The sequence below is a fragment of the Sus scrofa genome, chromosome 13, assembly GCF_054392235.1.
Source record: "Sus scrofa isolate SSC_HxYL_T2T_F1_AM1 chromosome 13, Sscrofa_HxYL_maternal_Yorkshire_Landrace_v2.0, whole genome shotgun sequence".
NCBI lineage: Eukaryota > Metazoa > Chordata > Mammalia > Artiodactyla > Suidae > Sus > Sus scrofa.
In genome coordinates, this window is record NC_139395.1 from 183,846,646 (window position 1) to 183,865,159 (window position 18,514).

Consider the following 18,514-nt stretch of genomic DNA (forward strand, 5'->3'; position numbering starts at 1 on the left):
AATTTTGGAAGAAAATCCAGGTGTGTGTAATATACAGCTACATGCACACACACACACAATGCATATTGCATACAAAGAACACTAAAAAATCATCTACCTAAACTCTTTAAAATGAATGTTGAAATAAATACCAAAAAAAATTGTCTCCTATTTGTATAATGGTTATGGAACTCTAGGTTGTGTTTCCTTCCTTTAATACACACATGCACAAACACACAAATATACATAATAATCATTATGCTCTATAAAATCTTTACAAATGCTGAATTGGTGACTACTGGGCTTTATCTCCTGGGGAATATACAATGTTACATTCTATAAGCCTCTGGTCACAATATTTTCATCAACCAAACAGTATATAACATTGTTTTATGTGTTTCTATTTTAAAGACACATTATTTGATATGTGTATTTCTTACAAATAATTATATGCAGCATTCCTTTGTAATAAAACAGTTGCTGTGAAAGCTTTAACATTTTCCTGATTCTGCATACATAATTATAAACTTTGGCTTTCAACACACAACAGTGATTCCAAGACACATTTTTCAAAAAACTATTTTAAAATTAAAATATATGTGACATAACATTGTGCAAACTTGGGGTGTACAGCATGTTAATTTCATGCATTTGTATGTTCTAATATGATTTCCATTGTAGCAATAGCCTTTCTCAAGTTACATACTGATCCTTTCTTTTAGTGGTTGTGATCAAGTTTTATTCTCAGCAGTTTTGATAATTATAATATAATATTGCGGTCTGTATTCACTATAGCGTGCATTAGATCTCTAGGGCTGGAATTCCCATCGTGGCTCAGTGGCTAACGATCCTGACAAATATCCATGAGGATGTGAGTTCGATCCCTGGCCTTTGCTCCGTGGGTTAATGATCCAGTGTTGCTGTGGCTGTGGTGTAGGCCCGCAGATGTAACTCTGCTTCGACCCCTAGCCTGGGAACCTCCATATGTCACAGGAGCAGCCCTTAAAACAAAACAAAACAAAACAAAAGGAAGAAAGAAAGATCTCTAGGGCTTATTTACTACTTTCTGCAAGTTTGTACCCTTTAAAGATTGCAAGTGTAAGTTAAATCATGTAGTACTTGCAAGACTCTTTTTTTCCTTTAAATCGGTTGCCATTTCATGAATTCACAAATGTATATGTTTTCTATTATTCCACAACTTCATTAAGGACTATAGATGTAACTTCAGCACTTTCTGGAGCAGCCTTGTATACAAATCAATGCATTTCTTTTTCTTCTTTTCCCTGGATATATTATACTGTGGATTCATTAACATTGGACTCAAGACCAATAGCACTATAACTCATGCCTGATGGAAGCTTATCAAATGCAAATATTTTCTCCTCCTTAAGACAGGTCAGAGTCTTCCTGTACTTAGAAACATTAGGTAGCCCTTCAACTCTATACGTGGGACCCATTTTCTAAAAATTCTTGTCAAAATATAGTTGATCCACAATGTTGTGTTACTTTCAGGTGTAAAGTAATGTGATTCATATATATATTTACATTATTTTCCTTTATAGGTTATTACAAGACCTGGGTATAGTTCCCTTTACTATACAGTAGGTCCTTGTTTGTTATCTATTTTATATATAGTAGTGTATATATTTTAACCTCATCCCCTAGTTTATCCCTCTCCCTCCCTCTCCTTTGGTAACTATAAATATGTTTCTATGTCTCTGAGTCTATTTCTGTTTTGTAAATAAGTTCATTTGTATCCTTTTTTAGATCCCACAAATGAATGATATTGTATGATAATTTGTTTTTCTCTTTCTGTCTGACTTCACTTAGTATGATAATCTCTAGGACCATCCTTGTCACTGCAAATGGCATTATTTCATTTTTTTTATAGCTGAGTAATAGTCCATTACACACACACACACACAAATACCTTCATACACACCACAATTCTTTGTCCATTCATCTGTTGATGGCCATTTAGGTTGCTTCCTTGGCTATTGTAAATAGTGCTTCAGTGAACACTGGGATGCCTGTATATTTTCATGAAATAAACTGTGAAAAAGGCACTTGTTTATGCCCTTGTCTATAGGCATATTATATTATAAGAGCTGAAATAAGAAGGTATAGTGTCGCCTTGTTTGCTCTCACCTGGGACTGTGTCTGGTAGGGTGAATCAAATTTCTGCTATTCTGCATATGTTCACAAATAATCTTACTTGACCATGAAAGTACCAGGACAATTGATTTGGGGGTTACAAATAAGTGTTAGCAAGTAAATGAATTCAAAAACACAGAATCTGTGGATAATGAGGATCAAATTGTGTGTTGGGGCACATATGTGGCATCGTTTATTATAGTCACATGCTTTTATACCCAGAAAATATAATTGGATGAAAAATAGAAGTAATAAAATAATTTCGCTATACAAATCATCAGCTTTCCTGCATATGAAGAAAGAAGTCCCATTCATAATGTCAACAAAATAATAAATTCTGATAGAAAATTTTAATTTAATAATATTTTTTCTTTAATTATAAATGTAATTGGTTACCATCAGACAGAATTACTCATAATTTCTTTAGGAATTTTTTGATGTTTTAAAGAAATCAGGAAAGAACATATAAAATAACCAAGTTATATTTTCAAAAGAGGAATATAGAATTTCATAGCATATACTAATAAAAATTTTAGTCCACAGTAGGGCAGACAGAGAAAATGGAGCATAGTAGATAATCCAGGAAGACACCTAATTATATGTAACATTTAATAAGTAATGAAGAGACATCACAAATTAACAGAAAGAGAAGTCAGTAAAGAATATTAAGGTAATTGGCCTTTTTATTTATTAATGTGTGTGTGTTTACACATACAGAGTTTTATCTCACATGCTGCTTCAATTTAATTACAGATATTGTTTTATTAAGTAATCGTCTGATTTAGAACAAGTCATTCAAACCCTCTGCATCTTGGAGTCTTCATTTATAAGATACTGTGGTAGATCTAATTTTGCAAAGAATGAGGGCCTTCTACTAAATGGTGTCTGGAGGAGGCTGATAGGCTCATGAAAGTTGGGCATGCATCTCTCTCTCCAGGTCCATATTTAGCGACAGTAATTTAGCTTGGAATTGATCATGGTGAGAATATTTATACCAAGAAAATTGGCAAATGCTGCAAATTAGGCTTTTTTCCCCCCAGAAAATCAGTGTTTAAACACCTAACAACACATCACAACTTAGATCTGTATAGCATAGTTGATATTTTTGTTATAATATAAAACATTTATTAATCCAAAATAATTTCTAATGAGAATTTCAAATAGCATGAAGGGACTGTGGGAAAAAATGCTGTGAAATTAAATTTGAGATGCAGGAAATTAGAAACTAAGAATAGTATGAGGATATTTGGGATGTAAGACACTAGCTGTTGCCATTTCTGGCATGTCAATGATTTAGGGTAGCGACACGCAGCTCTGACTACACGTTGGACTCATATGAGACAATTGTTTGGACCTCTCTCCCCCAAAGCTTCTGATTTAATTGGTTGGGAATGGGGCCCAGCCATCAGTGTTTAAAAGTTCCTGAAGTGATTATATTGTACAGTCAGATTGCCCTAAGGTAATCATCTCTCTCTATATATATATAAAAGAAATTTGCTTTCAAAGTTCCCATTTATGCTGAGATATGCTTGGGTCTAATTTGTTCTTAGTTTTAAAAACTGCACGTAAAATTTCAGTTTTAGAATCTCTGATCTGTACCGATTAACAAAGGAGAATGTAGTAAGTGAACAAGCTTAAAGTTACTTTCTTTAGCTATAAAAAGTCCAGTATCCTCCTTAGACTAACAAATAAAGCTGTGAACAGAGTGGCTATGATTCTAAGGCTGATATATGTAATTTCCAAGTCAGTAGAGGGGAAAACTGAGCATAAGGAAATTTCAGTAATCCAACAGAAAACACAAAAGGAGAAAAGCAAGTGACACATAGAGCAGCATTTTCAGACACACCAAAATCATAGAGATAATACCAAATATAATATCAATGGCCATAAATACAAATAAAATAAATATAACAAAAGAATACAGATTTTATTAAGAATAATCTCAATGTTAATTATGAGAGACACACCTGAGAGATAAGAAAAAGTTTTAGTCACTTGCTTACTTTTTCATTATTTCAAAAATTTTTTACTGAGGGCCTACTGTGTGCTGGGCAATATTCTATGTTCTAGCAGTTCAGCCATAAATTATATCCCTCCCCTCTTGGAATTTGTGTTCTTGGAGAACAGAGTTGAAGTTGAAGGATGAGAGACTATAATTAAAATAACAATAAATTATAGCATTTAGAAGACAGAAGTGCTATGGAAAAAAGGAAAGCAGAAAAGATCTATAGAAAATGTGTAGAGAGTATAGTTTTAAAGGAAATGATCAGGGAAGCGAGATTGAAAAGATGAAATTTGAGTAAAAACAGGTGATGACCCTTCCTCTTTGTGCAAAACTCAGGGGCAAAGGTTCAGTGTCGTGGATACTGGGAGCAAGATCCCTGCAAAGAACTGGCCTGCCTGGGAGCCTGCCTGGATGTTCAAGACTAACAAGGAAAAGGAGGAAGATAGATGAGGAGGGGGAGGTATGGACATGGTGCAAGGCTATACAAGTCACTAAAAGGATTTTGACTTTTATTCTGAATGAAATTAAATGTCACTGATGTGTTATAAAGAACCTGGCTTATGATTTAAGAGAAACTCTTTTTAAGAACCATGTATATAGAATGGAATAGAATAGAATAGAATAGAATAGAATAGAATAGAATAGAATAGAATAGAACCATGTATATAGAATAGAATAGAATGAGGAAGGACTCACAGGGACCTGTATCTATAATCACTTGTCACTGGATCACTTTGCTGTACAGCAGAAATTGCCAGAACACTGTAAATCAAATGTAATTAAGTTTTTTTAAAAAAAGGTGGGGAGGGGGCTCATTAATCACTCATCGTGTTCCGAAGTAATGAATTTTTTCCCTGTATTTGGATATTTCCTTAGGAGAAATTCACAGAAGTGAAATCCTGAAGCAAATTTAGAAAAAAAAAAAAGTTCACTGATTCACAGCAGCAAATGGAATTCCTTAAGGTATTCACAGAGACCAATAAACATACCAGTTTGGTTTCATTATAGTTGACATTGTCTTTTTAGAGTCTGCTGATTTAATAGTGAAAATAAAAACTGACTGCACACTGACCACTAGCATCCTCTATTACATCAGCCACTTTTTTGATAATGATATTCTATAATTTTCATAAATTATTTTTTCAACAAGCAAGTGGAAGCATCCCATTGTGCGCAGTTCTCATTTGAAACAAAAATTATTGTTCAATTATATCATCATCCGTTGAGAATAGTCTGAGCAATTCACAACCAGGGAGCACTCATTATCTGTAAAAGCCAAGTGTAATCAATTAAGTCAAATGCTTCAGTGAACCTGAAAGAATAGCCCCCTACATATTTATTCTGATTACTCCCCAAGAACATAATACATACATAGCTAAGGCATGAATTTCAGAATAACCCTAAGCATCTTCATTTCTCTAAATCTTAGCATCAAAAGTTAATGATGACCACAAAATTTAATTAGTGTTAGTCAATATTGACTAATTATGTAAGCAGTAGATTACAATGATTCAACATATTTGGTGATGAGTAGTAGGAAGTTTCCTTTCCTTCCAAATCATGAAGTGCATCCAACTTGGGTGAAGTTAATTCTATGGGAATCATAGCTGAAACCACTTTCGCTGTTAGTTCAATATTTAAACAGAAGTTTTTTAAGCACTCCTGTTTATTTCCATCTGACCAAGATATAATTGGGAGATTTGCAAAGCGTAAGTGTCTCTGAATTATCCCACTCCATGCCCATAAAAGAATCAATATATCTAATCTGGATCTCCCTTTTGAATTTAGGTTTCTGTATTCACTTACCTACTGGTTATTCTTAAGAGGATCAAATTCCAAATATTCAAAGTTGAACTTTCATCTTTCCACCCATATGTTTGCTTCTGCCTGCTGTTTCCTATCTCATTGAGTGACTTCACCACCTTCCTAACTGCCTAATTTAGAAACGCAGAACTCAACAGCCCTCTAACTCAGTCTAATAACCATTTCCTATCTATTCTAAATTCATGCTGCCATCCAACATTTATTGAGGATCTAAAGTGCATAAGGCCAGTGCTTCTCATACTTTAATGTGCATACAAACAACCTGAGATCTTTGTTTGGCTGCTAATACAATAGTTCTGGAATTCTGCATTTTTAATAAGCTCCAAAAAGATGCCAGTGCTGCTGGTCCATAGACCCTAATTAGGGTAGCGAGATACTAGGAAATCTTCTAGGAGACAACATGGTACAGTGACTCAAATTTCCTGGCTTCAAGCGGCTTATGTTGTAATAAAGGGAGACAGAAAATGAACAGATATATCAGAGAAAAATAAAAATTACGTAAAAATGAAGAATAATGGGTACTGTATAAAGGAAAGTGAGTGATGGTCAAGCTATTTAATAGGATGGGAGGGATAAACCTTTCTAATAAAGTGACATTTGAGCCATCGCATAGGAAGTCATGGGTATCTTTTTGAATTATAGTTTTTTCTGGATATATGCCCAGGAGTGGGATTGCTAGATCATGTTACCACAGTTCTATATTTAGTTTTCTGAGGAACCTCAATACTGTTTTCCATAGTGGTTGTACCAATTTACATTCCCACTAACAGTGAAAGGGGGAATCCCTTTCTCCACATCCTCTCCAGTATTTGTTATTTGTAGGTTTATTAATGATGGCCATTCTGACCAATGTGAGGTGATACCTTATTGTAGTTCTTATTTGCAAGTCTCTAATAATTAGTGATGTTTACCATTTTTTCATGTGACTAGTGGCACTCTACATGTCTTCATTGTAGAAATGTCTCTTTAGGTCTTCTGCCAATTTCTCAATTGGGTTATTTGGGTTTGTTGTTGTTGAGTTGTGTGAGTTGTTTGTATATTTTGGAGATTAAGCCCTTGTCGGTTGCATTGTTTACAAAGATTTTCTCCCATTCTGTGGGTTCTTTTTTTTATGGTTTCCTTTTCTGTGCAAAAAGATTTTGTGTTTAATTAGGTTCTATTCATTTATTTTTGTGTTTATTCATTATTCAGGAGGTGGATCAAATAAGATGTTGCTGTGATTTATATCAAAGAGGGCTCTGCCTGTATTTTCCTCTAGGAATTTTGTAATATCTAGCTTTACGTTTATAAATGTCTTTAATCCATTTTGAGTTTATTTTTGTATATGGTATTAGAGAACGTCCTAATTTCATTCCTTTACATGTAGCCGTCCAGTTTTCCCAGCACCACTTATTGAAGAGACTGTATTTCCTACACTGTATGTTCTTGCCTCCTTCATCATACATTGGTTGACCATAAGTGCTTGGGTTTATTTCTGGGCTTTTTATCCTGTTCCATTGACCTTTTTTTTCCATTTTTGTGCCAGTGCAATACTGTTTTGATGTCCACTGCAGCACTATTCACAATAGCCACGACATGGAAACAACTTAAATGTCCATCAACAGATGAATGGATAAGAAGATGTGGTACATATTTACAATGGAATACTACTCAGCCACAAAAAAGAACAAAATAATGCCATTTGCAGCAACATGGATGCAACTAGAGATTCTCATACTAAATGAAGTAATTCAGAAAAAGAAAGACAAATACTGTATGATATCATTTATATGTGGAAGCTAAAATATGGCACAAGTTTCTGTTCACAATTCTGTTCACTATGTCTGCCAGTTAACATGTAGAACAGAGTTGTGGTTGCTAAGAAGGAGTGTGAAGAGAGTAGGATGGATGAGGGATTTGGGGTTAGTAGATTCAAACTATTACATTTAGAATGGATAAAACAATAAAGTCCTACTGTACAGCACAGGGAACTATATCCAATCCCTTGGGACAGAACATTATGGAAGACAATATAAGAAAAGGAATGTGTGTGTGAGTGTATATATGTGTGTGTGTGTGTTTATGAATGACTGGGTCACAGCATAAATTGATACAATACTGTAGATAAACTATAATAATGATAAATAAATAAAAAGCAAAGAGCTAAGCTAGTGCAGAAAAAGGATCTTGGACAAAAGTTTTCTGTCTCCTTCTGTCTATCACTTCAGCCTAAGCTGAAATCACCTTCAATTTCTAGCTTGGACCACTTCAGAAGGCCTCCTACTACCTGGACTTGTCTCTAACCCATTTTCTACACTGTTCCAGAATGTTCTTTCTAAAGCAAGTATAATCACTTCATCTTATAAAAGTCTCTATCAGCTTCCATTGCTCACACTATAAAATATGATTAAATCACTCTGTTAACAGCACTGCATTAGCACCCTCTTTTTCAGTGTTATCATGGTGAAATAAATCATGGCTGAGTATTTTAAATGTATAAAACATTCCTTTCAATTTTTAAATGACTGCTTGCTCTATAATTGCCATTTTTTATATCCTTACCAAATCTTTTTATGCATTATAAAAATTCTCAACTAAGTAAAAGACATTTTTTCCTCCATCAATTTCTGTTTTTATGGAGAATATATAGACTATTTCAACTCTGACTGCAGCCAAAGGAAGGCAAAAGAGACATTTTATATTTTAAATTTTAATTTCTCTGAGACTTGATAAGCAACAAATTTAGAACTTATTTAACACTGGAAATTCCCAAGCTTCCTATATGCTATGAGAAAATGTTATTTGACTTGGTCATTAGTAAGCTAGAAGCATACCTTTTTTTCTCAAAAATTAAATGTAAAGGAATGCCAACTATAGTTATCTGATATATCCTTTTTGAAGTATTGTTTCATTTACTCTTTTTCATGTGCTTCTTTCTGTTGATTAACTCACAAAAGTATAGCCCTAGTGGTCAAAAATAAGAATTGTTGATGCATACATTTTCAGAATCTTAGTGTGAATAAGCTCACAGTCCTGCCAAGCTCTATGTTGAAATTCACTGATCAATCTGTAGATGCTTTTGTCTTCACTTATAGGACAAGTTATTCTTCATTAAAAGTATGTATAAAGATGAGAGCTTTGGAAAATTGAGGCCCTTCCAGCACAAAGTATTTCCTATTAATGTTCAGTCAGATGTTAATCTGCAGCCATTTCATGTGGAATGATGGTCACATCAAAGAAAGTCAGAATTCTCTTTTGTGGTTTTCCTATGACTTGGCAATTTAAATATTACGCTAAATACACTCTTACAGAGAACACAAGGGTTGGAAACATTTGGATTGTATAATACAGGTCTCAGAAACTCAAAGGCTCATGGGGATCAACTTGTCTCTCTTCTCAGGAAACTTCCACACAATACCAAAACAAACTAGGAAGAAAGTGAAATTCTGCTTCAGATACTCAAAGCTCAGACTCCTGGGCCCTTTCCCGGCCTCCCTTATGCTCTTTCCAATTCAAATTCTCAAATGTTCTGACACTCTTCTTAAAATAAATATTTCAATCGTTTTGCACAACTTAGTGGCATAGAACCAAAATGGTGTATTGGCTTCATGATTTTTTGGATGACTAGGTTCACCTGAATGGTGCTTCAGGTCTAGGTAGGGTCAGTGAGGTAGCTGGTATAACTGCTTTCCGTTGAGAGGTGGGCTGCAGCTGGATATTTAAAATGGCTTCAGTTGTATGTCTGGCACCTCAGCTGGGGTAGATGAAACTACTTGAGGTTGACTAGTCTTCTTTCCCAGCAAGATTCAACCTATAACAGCTCTCCAAATAGCAAGAGTGGAACATGTCAGTTCTCTTATGCCCTCGTTCCAGAACAGATGTAGGGTTACTTTTGCCAGTTTCTTTGGGTCGAAGCAAATCACATGGTAACACAGATTAAAAAGGGGGATATTAACTCTTTTAATACATGAGAGGAACAGCATACATGTACAAGGATGAAGGTACTTCTGCTGCTCACTTTCATAAAAAATCTACCAAAAAATGGATTTTTTTTCTGTAAGTGTATTCAGTTTAAACTTGATTCATTTTTTGCCATGCTCACAGCATGCAGAAGTTCCCAGGCCAGGAATCAAACCTGTGCCACAGCAGTTACCTTAGCCATAGCAGTGACAATGTCAGATCCTTAACCCACTGTACTACTAGGGAACTCATAAACTTTATTACTAATTATGAAATAAAAGGCATTATTGTGCTTCTTTAAAGGAATTCCAAATCTTGTCACATTAGTAGCAGAATTTGTTAGCAACAGTGGATTCTTCCTGGAACCATCTAATCAAGATATAGGTGTTATTGACTGATTATTTGTGTTCCCCCAGAATTCACTTCTTGAAGTCCTAACTCCCAATATGATGGCATTTGGAGGTAGGGTCTTTAAAAGGTAATCAGGTTTAGATGAGATCATGAAGGTGGGAATATATGATAGGATTTGTGTCTTTATAAGAAGGGAAAAAAAAAAAAAAGACCCAATCTTGTTCTCTCTCTCTCATGCAAGGACACAAAGAAAAGGCATTGGTCTTCAAGCCAGGAAAAGAGCTATCACCAGGAACCAGATCTGATGGCACCTTGATCTTGGACCTCCAAGCCCCCAGAACTATGATAAATAAATGTCTGTTGTTTAATCCACCCAGTCAATGATACTTTCATACAGCAGCCTGAGAAGACTAACCCAATAGGGCTAATCCTTCATCAAGAAAAATACTCAGGAATTTCTCCAATAACAACTCCATTCTGCATTATTCATGTACAAAATCTTAGTGACTTTTACCACCATCAAATTTCAGTTGGATGCTTCATGATTTTTTCATGACTTATAGATTAATATAAGCCAAAGTCACCAAAAATAAAGTTTTTGGTTTATGCAGAATATCTTTGTGTATTAGAGAGCTCTGGCTGAAATTCAGTGGCTCACAGGAACAGCAACAAGATTACATATTATATGTAATAGGTAATAAATATTACAGGAATCTTTGTTCTTCTTGCCCATGGATCTATGGGGAAGCTAGAGCAGCTCTGCTTCAGGCTGTGGGGTCAGTCGAGTTGAGCTCTGGGCTGTGGACTGGCTCCTGGTGTTCTCTGCAGGTATCATTCTGGGACTGGCAGATATTCAAGGCATATGCTTCTTTTGAGAGCTAAGAAGAAAGAAAGCAAGTAGAAATGTACAATATTTGTTAAGACCTTATAAGACCTACTCATATTGTACTTGCTAAAACAAGTCACTTGATCAAACCTAACATGCATGGGACAGGACACAGTTTTTCACAGATTCAAGGTCACTGGAAGGTCATACATGCAGCAAATAGAAGTAAAGAATAAGAAGCCATATTCCTCTCTATCCCATAGCATGACCAAATCTGTGTGCAAAATTGGAGTGGCATATATGACTACTAATGCTTCATGAGGTAAAGATAACTGATGTTCATAAGAGTGATCTTGAATCATCTAGAAAACAATGCATAATTTTTAAGAATTTTGGATATAATCTGAGCTGCAGCTGCAACCTACACCTCAGCTGTGGCAATGCTATATCCTTAACCTGCTGTGCCACAGTGGGAACTCTCAAGAATTTTAGTTCTTTAACAAATCAAAATGTTTTTAAAACATTTTAACACCAGGAGTTCCCACCATAGTGCAGTGGGTTAAGAACCTGACTATATCAGCTCAGGTTGCTGCAGAGGTATGGGTTCAATCCCCAACCTGGTGCAGTGGGTTAAAGGATCTGGTTTTGCCACAGCTGCGGTATAGGTTACAGCTGTGTTTTGGATTTAGTCCCTGGCCCGAGAACTTCCATATGCTGCAGGTATGGCCATAAAATTTAAAAACAAACAAACATTTTAAAATAAAAAGAATTGTCCCTGATTTCACACACACGAAAATATTTTTTTGTTGAACACATCCTATTATAGTTCCATATAATTGACGTTATTGTACTTAATTAAAATGTCTTTCTTCTAATATCCTATTTAATTTTATAATTCCTATACTCCCCAAAGTCATATTGTTCATGTTTTTAACTATATTCCCACTCTAAAACTATATTAGAGCTTTAAAAAAAAAAAGTCTTTTTTTTTTGCTTTTTTTTCTTGCTTCCCGCAGCATACGGAGTTCCTAGGCCAGGGGTCAGATCCAAGCTGCAGACTAAAGCAACGCCAGATCCTTTAACTCACTGTACCAGGCCCAGGATCAAACTCCTGACACTGAAGAGACACCGCTGATGCCATTGCACCATAGCAGGAACTCCAAGAGGTATTTTCTTAATTTAATTTCACCTAAGGAAATCCTAGAAACTTATTCTAAAATAAGCAAAGCATAAGCACTCAAAACTGCCTGGCACTTCCACTCTACCATACTTAGGCAACATTTAGAATGCTCTTATTATTTTATTCATTTTTTTTGTCGTGCTGCACCTGTGGCATATGGAGGTTCCCAGTCTAGGGGTCTAATTGGAGCTGTTGCTGCCGGCCCACGCCACAGCCATAGTAACACCAGATCCGAGCTTCGTCTGTGACATACACCACAGCTCACGGCAATGCCAGATCCTTAACGCACTTAGCGAGGCCAGGGATCGAACCCACAACCTCATGGATCCTATTTGGATTTGTTTCTGCTGTGCCATGACAGGAAATCATAAATTGCTTTTAATGTGTTTCTTTTCCTCTGAGTTTGTAACTGTTGGGGAAGTACATCAAGAAGATAATGATTGCCTTTTGAACCTCAAACTTAATCTTGACATTTCACCCCCTTCCGACTCCTTGGAATGTAAATTCTGCCCACCATTCCAGCACTAGGAGTTGCTTTAAGGACATATCCATGAAAGAGTAATGTGCTGTTGAGACCTATTGAATGGTTTATGTGACTGACTGAACTCAGTTCTAAGACCTCTATTTTAACTTTTACATATACATTCTGAAAGGCAGGTGGCAAGATCTACTGTCTTTCACCCACCACCCCACCAAGACATACCTCTTTTGTTCCCCTGCCTAGACACCTTCCACCTGCCAATCTGGAGTGACTCATCTCTTCCTTCTGTCTCTCCTTGCCCTCCATGTACAGGGGCCAGTTCCCACCTGGGGAAATCCCAATGTTGCAAACTAAAAGTAATATAAGTCAGCATTTAAAAAAATTGAAATGCCATAATTTTCACTCCGATAATAATTCATTATTCATTTTACCAACCTCTTGAATGTTTATAATGATTGCGGCCCTTGAAATTAAAGCACAGTAATTCAGTTGAAAATAAAATACATACCACTGTTCTCCCTATTCTCTTGAATTGTCTCTTTCAATATGCTCTGATAAAATATGGTTATGCCTAGGTACAGGCATACCTTGCTTTGCACTTCACTTCATAATTCTTTGCAGATACTGAGGTTTTTTTTTTTTTTCAAATTGAAGATTTGTGGCAACCCTATTTTAATCAAGTACATTGGCACCTTTTTTCTGATAGCATTTGCTCACTTCATATTTTATATCACATTTTGGTAATTCCCCTATTATTTCAAACTTTATCATTATGATTATATTTGGTATGGTGATCTGTGATCAGTGACCTTTGATGTTACTATTGGAATTGTTTCTAAGTGCCATGAACTACACTGGCCTTATAAGACAGTAAACTTAATGAGTAAACGTGTGTGTTCTGACTGTTCCACTGATTGGCCCTTTCCCCATCTCTCTCCCTCTCCTCTGGCCTCTATTCCCTGAGATACAACAATATGGAAATTAGGGCAATTAGTAACCGTACAATGGCCCACAAGTGTTCAAGTTAAAGGCGGAGTCACATGTCTCACTTTCGATCAAAAGCTAGAAATACTAGGCTTAGTGAGGAAGGCATGTTGAAAGCCAAGATGGACCAAAAGCTAGGCCTCTTGTGCCAAATGGTTAACTAAGTTATGAATGCAAAGAAAAGGTTCTTGAAGGAGATTAAAAATGTGACTCCACCGATCATACAAATGATAAGAAAGCAAAAAAGAGCCTTATTGCTGATATGGAGAAAATTTTAGTGGTCTGGATAGAAGATCAAACCAGGGAGGGGTTCAAGACTTCAATGGAGGAAGTAACTGCAGATGTGGTAGAAATAACAAGAGAACAAATGTTAGAAAGTGTAGCCTGAAGATGTGACTGAATTTCTGCAATCTCATGATAAAACTTATCTTGCCAAATTTGTGAATCCTACTAGTTAAAATTGTTATTCATAATAAAGCCTCTAAATTTACTTACCTTGGAGTTCCTGTCATGGCTCAGTGGTTAAAGAACCTGACTAGGATCCATGAGGATGAGGGTTCAATCCCTGGCCTTGCACAGTGGGTTGAGGATCTGGCATTGCCATGAGCTGTGGTGTAGGTCACAGACACGGCTCAGATCTGGCATTGCTGTGGCTGTGGTGTAGGCCGGCAGCTGTAGCTCCAATACCAACCCCTAGCCCGGGAACTTCTGTATGCCACGGGTGTGGCCCTAAAAAGCAAAATAAATAAATTTACTTACATTAATCATTTCCCTGAATTCTTAGAGCATTTATTGACTCTGCCTTCTCTTTGAAATTTAGCTAATGTTGGTTTTTATTATTAATTATCTTTTATAAGTATATCTCTTCCAAAAGATTATAAGCTCTTGGGTAGGAACTGAGTCTTATAAATGTTTGTATCCTCTAGGCCTCATATGATATCCATTGGTGATTATTAGAAGTCAGAGGAATCCATTGCTCATTAATGAATTTTGAGGTTTCCTTCAGTTATTTGTATGACAATTGATAGGGAGAAATCACAAATATACAAATACATACATTATCATTTTACTGTTATGTAATTTCTTTTTTCTTGCTTGCTTGCTTTGTTTTTAATTTTTTTAATTTTTTAAATTTTTTGTCTTTTTAGGGCCACACCTGTGGCATATGGATGTTCCCAGGCTAGGGGTCGAATCGGAGCTCAGCTGCTGGCCTATGCCACAGCCACAGCAACATGTTTGCAACCTCCACCACAGCTTACAGCAATGACAGATCCTTAACCTGCTGAGTGAGGCCAGGAATTGAATGAATCCATGTCCTCATAGATACTGGTCAGGTTCATTACCTCTGGGCCACAGCAGGAACTCCTATTTATGTAAGTTCTTCATGTAATTCAAAGGGAAAAATAAATAAAATGTGTATTTTAGAGCTAGGTTGGTAGATTGCTTTTATAAAGGGCCAGATAATAAATATTTTAGATTTTTACAAACTATATTATATCTGTTGCAACTTCTCAGCTCAGCTGTTACAGTGTGAGAACATCCATAAACACTACACAAAGAAATGAGCAGAGCTGTTTTCCCATAATACTATATTTACCAAAGCAAGTGGTAGGCTATATTCCTCTGCCCAAGTTTGGAGAGTTTTTCTAGTGTGTTGTTCTAGAGTGTTGACCAAGATACATTAAACCAAAAAACATACATCTGATTTTATTCGTACTTAGGACTACAATATATAAATTAACCCATGTTCTCAGTAGAGTTTATTTTTCTCACATAGTCCCTGATATTCAGCAGACTTTATGCAAGTAAACAAATATGCAGACTTGGTATTACAAATTTTGAAAATACTTTGTAGGACATCATAACTTTTTTCTTTGTTTTAAAATTATATTCCCTTATGAATCTATGGTTTTAGTGGTAAGATTGTTTAGATAAAATAATAAAATGACGTTACATTTTTCTTGAGAATTGAAATAAACAACTAACATTTACTCATGATTCAGTGTTCATTTTAAACGTTTTAATCATGGAGTATACTTTTTATTAAAAAAAAATTGGGGAATCTCTTAAACAGATGCCACTTTAAGGGTTATTCCAGGAACACCACACAGCTTTCTTCCTTTATCTCCTTTGTCCTAGAAGTGCATTCAGTGTGGATTCTTTGTGCTACTCTTTGGTGTGACTCTATATTTTCTGTGAAAAATATTATATATGGACAATCATCTAAATAAAAATTCATAAAAAGATTAGTAAGTCAAAATTAAGCTTTGATTTTTTATTTACAGTTATTATTTTAAAAATAATATTAGACTTGTTTTGAGAAAAGTTTATTTTCCTGACAATAGACAATAGCTCTACATAAATTTTAACAATTCCTTTTCTTTTCCCAGCTCTTGATGTGTGGTAGTGCCACCTGCGGGTGCACTTGAAGCAAATACCAGTATCATGAACAAAAATAATCTACATTTAACATATAGTATAAAAATGCCTTAGGAGGAGCTAAAAAATTAAATAATCTTGAACACTATTCAAGGTACATAAAGTTGTTTCAACTAATTTGATTTTATTTTTTTAAATATTCAGTTTTAAATGCAGTTATTTGTCCATCTCAGACTTTTAATGAAGTCTTTTATAATGGTAAAACTTTCTAAGTTTTCTAATAAAGAATTTACAACTTTAGCTACTAAAATTTTTACTCTGTTTTGGTTTTGTTTGAAATTTTTATAAAATTTCTCTATCCTTCTCAGCTTTCCCAAACAGAATATTCAGAATACAGTTTATGTGATGCTTACTCATCAATGGCAAGCATGTCTTCAATCAAACTTCCACTCCATTTCCCAAGTCAACTGCTGAGCAATCACTTCATGCCATATTTCATAATATTAGCCTCTCTCTTTCTCTCTAGTTTTCTTTTTATAACCTCCTGTGTTCATGGGAATCACTTAAATAATGAATGACTTTGAAAATTGCTTTTAAAATAAAATTTTTAAACAATCAGAATGGAAGTAGTAGCATCAGCTTGCACAAAAGCTTGCAATTTAATGCTAGAGTATTTGTAGAGGGAGGAAAGGAGACAGATCTCTACCCCTGAAAGTCTTAATGCAATTTTTTGTTAAGAGAAGAAAGAACCAAAAGTTTTAGTACATGTATTAACTTTCAGTTACCTGACTCTAACTTCATTCACCCCATTTCTCCAACATCTTTTGAATAACAGTTAACTGCTTTTTCCTGGGACAGAAAAGTAAATAGAGGAAAAGTAGCAAAGCTGACTTGCCCTGAAGGTTAAGTTGTATAGTAAACAAGTTTATACAAATACAATAGTATTCCTATATTGATTTCTTGAGCATTTCCACAGTCCCTTCAGGCAACCATCCCCCATTTGGAACCTATGCCTTATGCTGCTCTCTAGCTTCACAGAGACTACTACCAAAATATTGAATACCTGGGATATTCACTACCTCAATTAGTGCTGTCATAAATATACCTTCCTTGGACCAAAAGACCATGGTACCACTTTCTCCCTTTCTTCTGCTACATGGTTTGTAATATTCCTTTTCTTACTCCATTTTTAATTTTTTAAAAATTTTTGCCATAAATGGTTTTTATTTTTTCCATTATAACTGGTTTACAGTGTTCTGTCAATTTTCTACTGTACAGCAAGGTGACCCAGTCACACATACATATGTACATTCTTTTTCTCACATTATCCTCCATCATGTTCCATCACAAGTGACTGGATATAGTTCCCAATGCTATACAACAGGATCTCATTGCTAATCCATTCCAAAGGCAATAGTTTGCATCCATTAACCCCCAGTTCCCAGTCCATCCCACTCCCTCCCTGTCCCCCTTGGCAACCATAAATCTGTTCTCCAAGTACATGATTTTCTTTTCTGTGGAATGGTTCATTTGTATCATATACTAGATTCCAGATGTAAATGATATCATATGCTGTTTGTCTTTCTCTTTCTGACTTATTTCACTTAATGTGAGAGTCTCTAATTCCATCCAAGTTGCTGCAAATGGCATTATTTTGTTATTTTTAATGGCTGAACAATATTCCATTGTGTATATATACACATTTTCTTAATCCATTCATCTGTCAATGGACATTTAGGTTGTTTCCATGTCTTGGCTATTGTGAATAGTGCCACAATGAACATAGGGGTGCATGTGTCTTTTTCAAGGAAAGTTTTGTCCACATGCATGTCCAAGAGTGGGATTGCTGGGACATATGGTAGTTCTACATCTAGTTTTCTGAGGTACCTCCATCCTGTTCTTCATAGTGGTTGTACCAATTTACATTCCCAACAGTGCAGGAGGGTTCCCTTTTCTCCACACCCTCTCAAGCATTTACTATTTGTGGACTTATTAGTGATGGCCATTCTGACCAGTGTGAGTTGGTACCTCATAGTAGTTTTGATTTAAATTTCTCTAATAATCAGTGATGTTCAGCATTTTTTCATGTGCTTGTTGTCCATCTGTATATCTTCTTTGGAGGAATGTCTATTCAGGTCTTTTGCCCATTTTCCAATTGGGTTGTTGGCTTTTTTGCTGTTGAGTTGTATAAGTCATTTGTGTATTTTAGAGATTAAGCCCTTGTCAGTTGGATCTTTTGAAACTATTTTCTCCCATTCTGTAAGTTGTCTTTGTTTTTTCATGGTATCCTTTGCTGTGCAAAATTTGTCAGTTTGATTAGGTCCCATTGCTTTATTTTGCTTTTATTTCTGTCATATACCACATTAACAAAAGAAAAGTAAAAAAACCACATGATTTTCTCAATAGATGCAG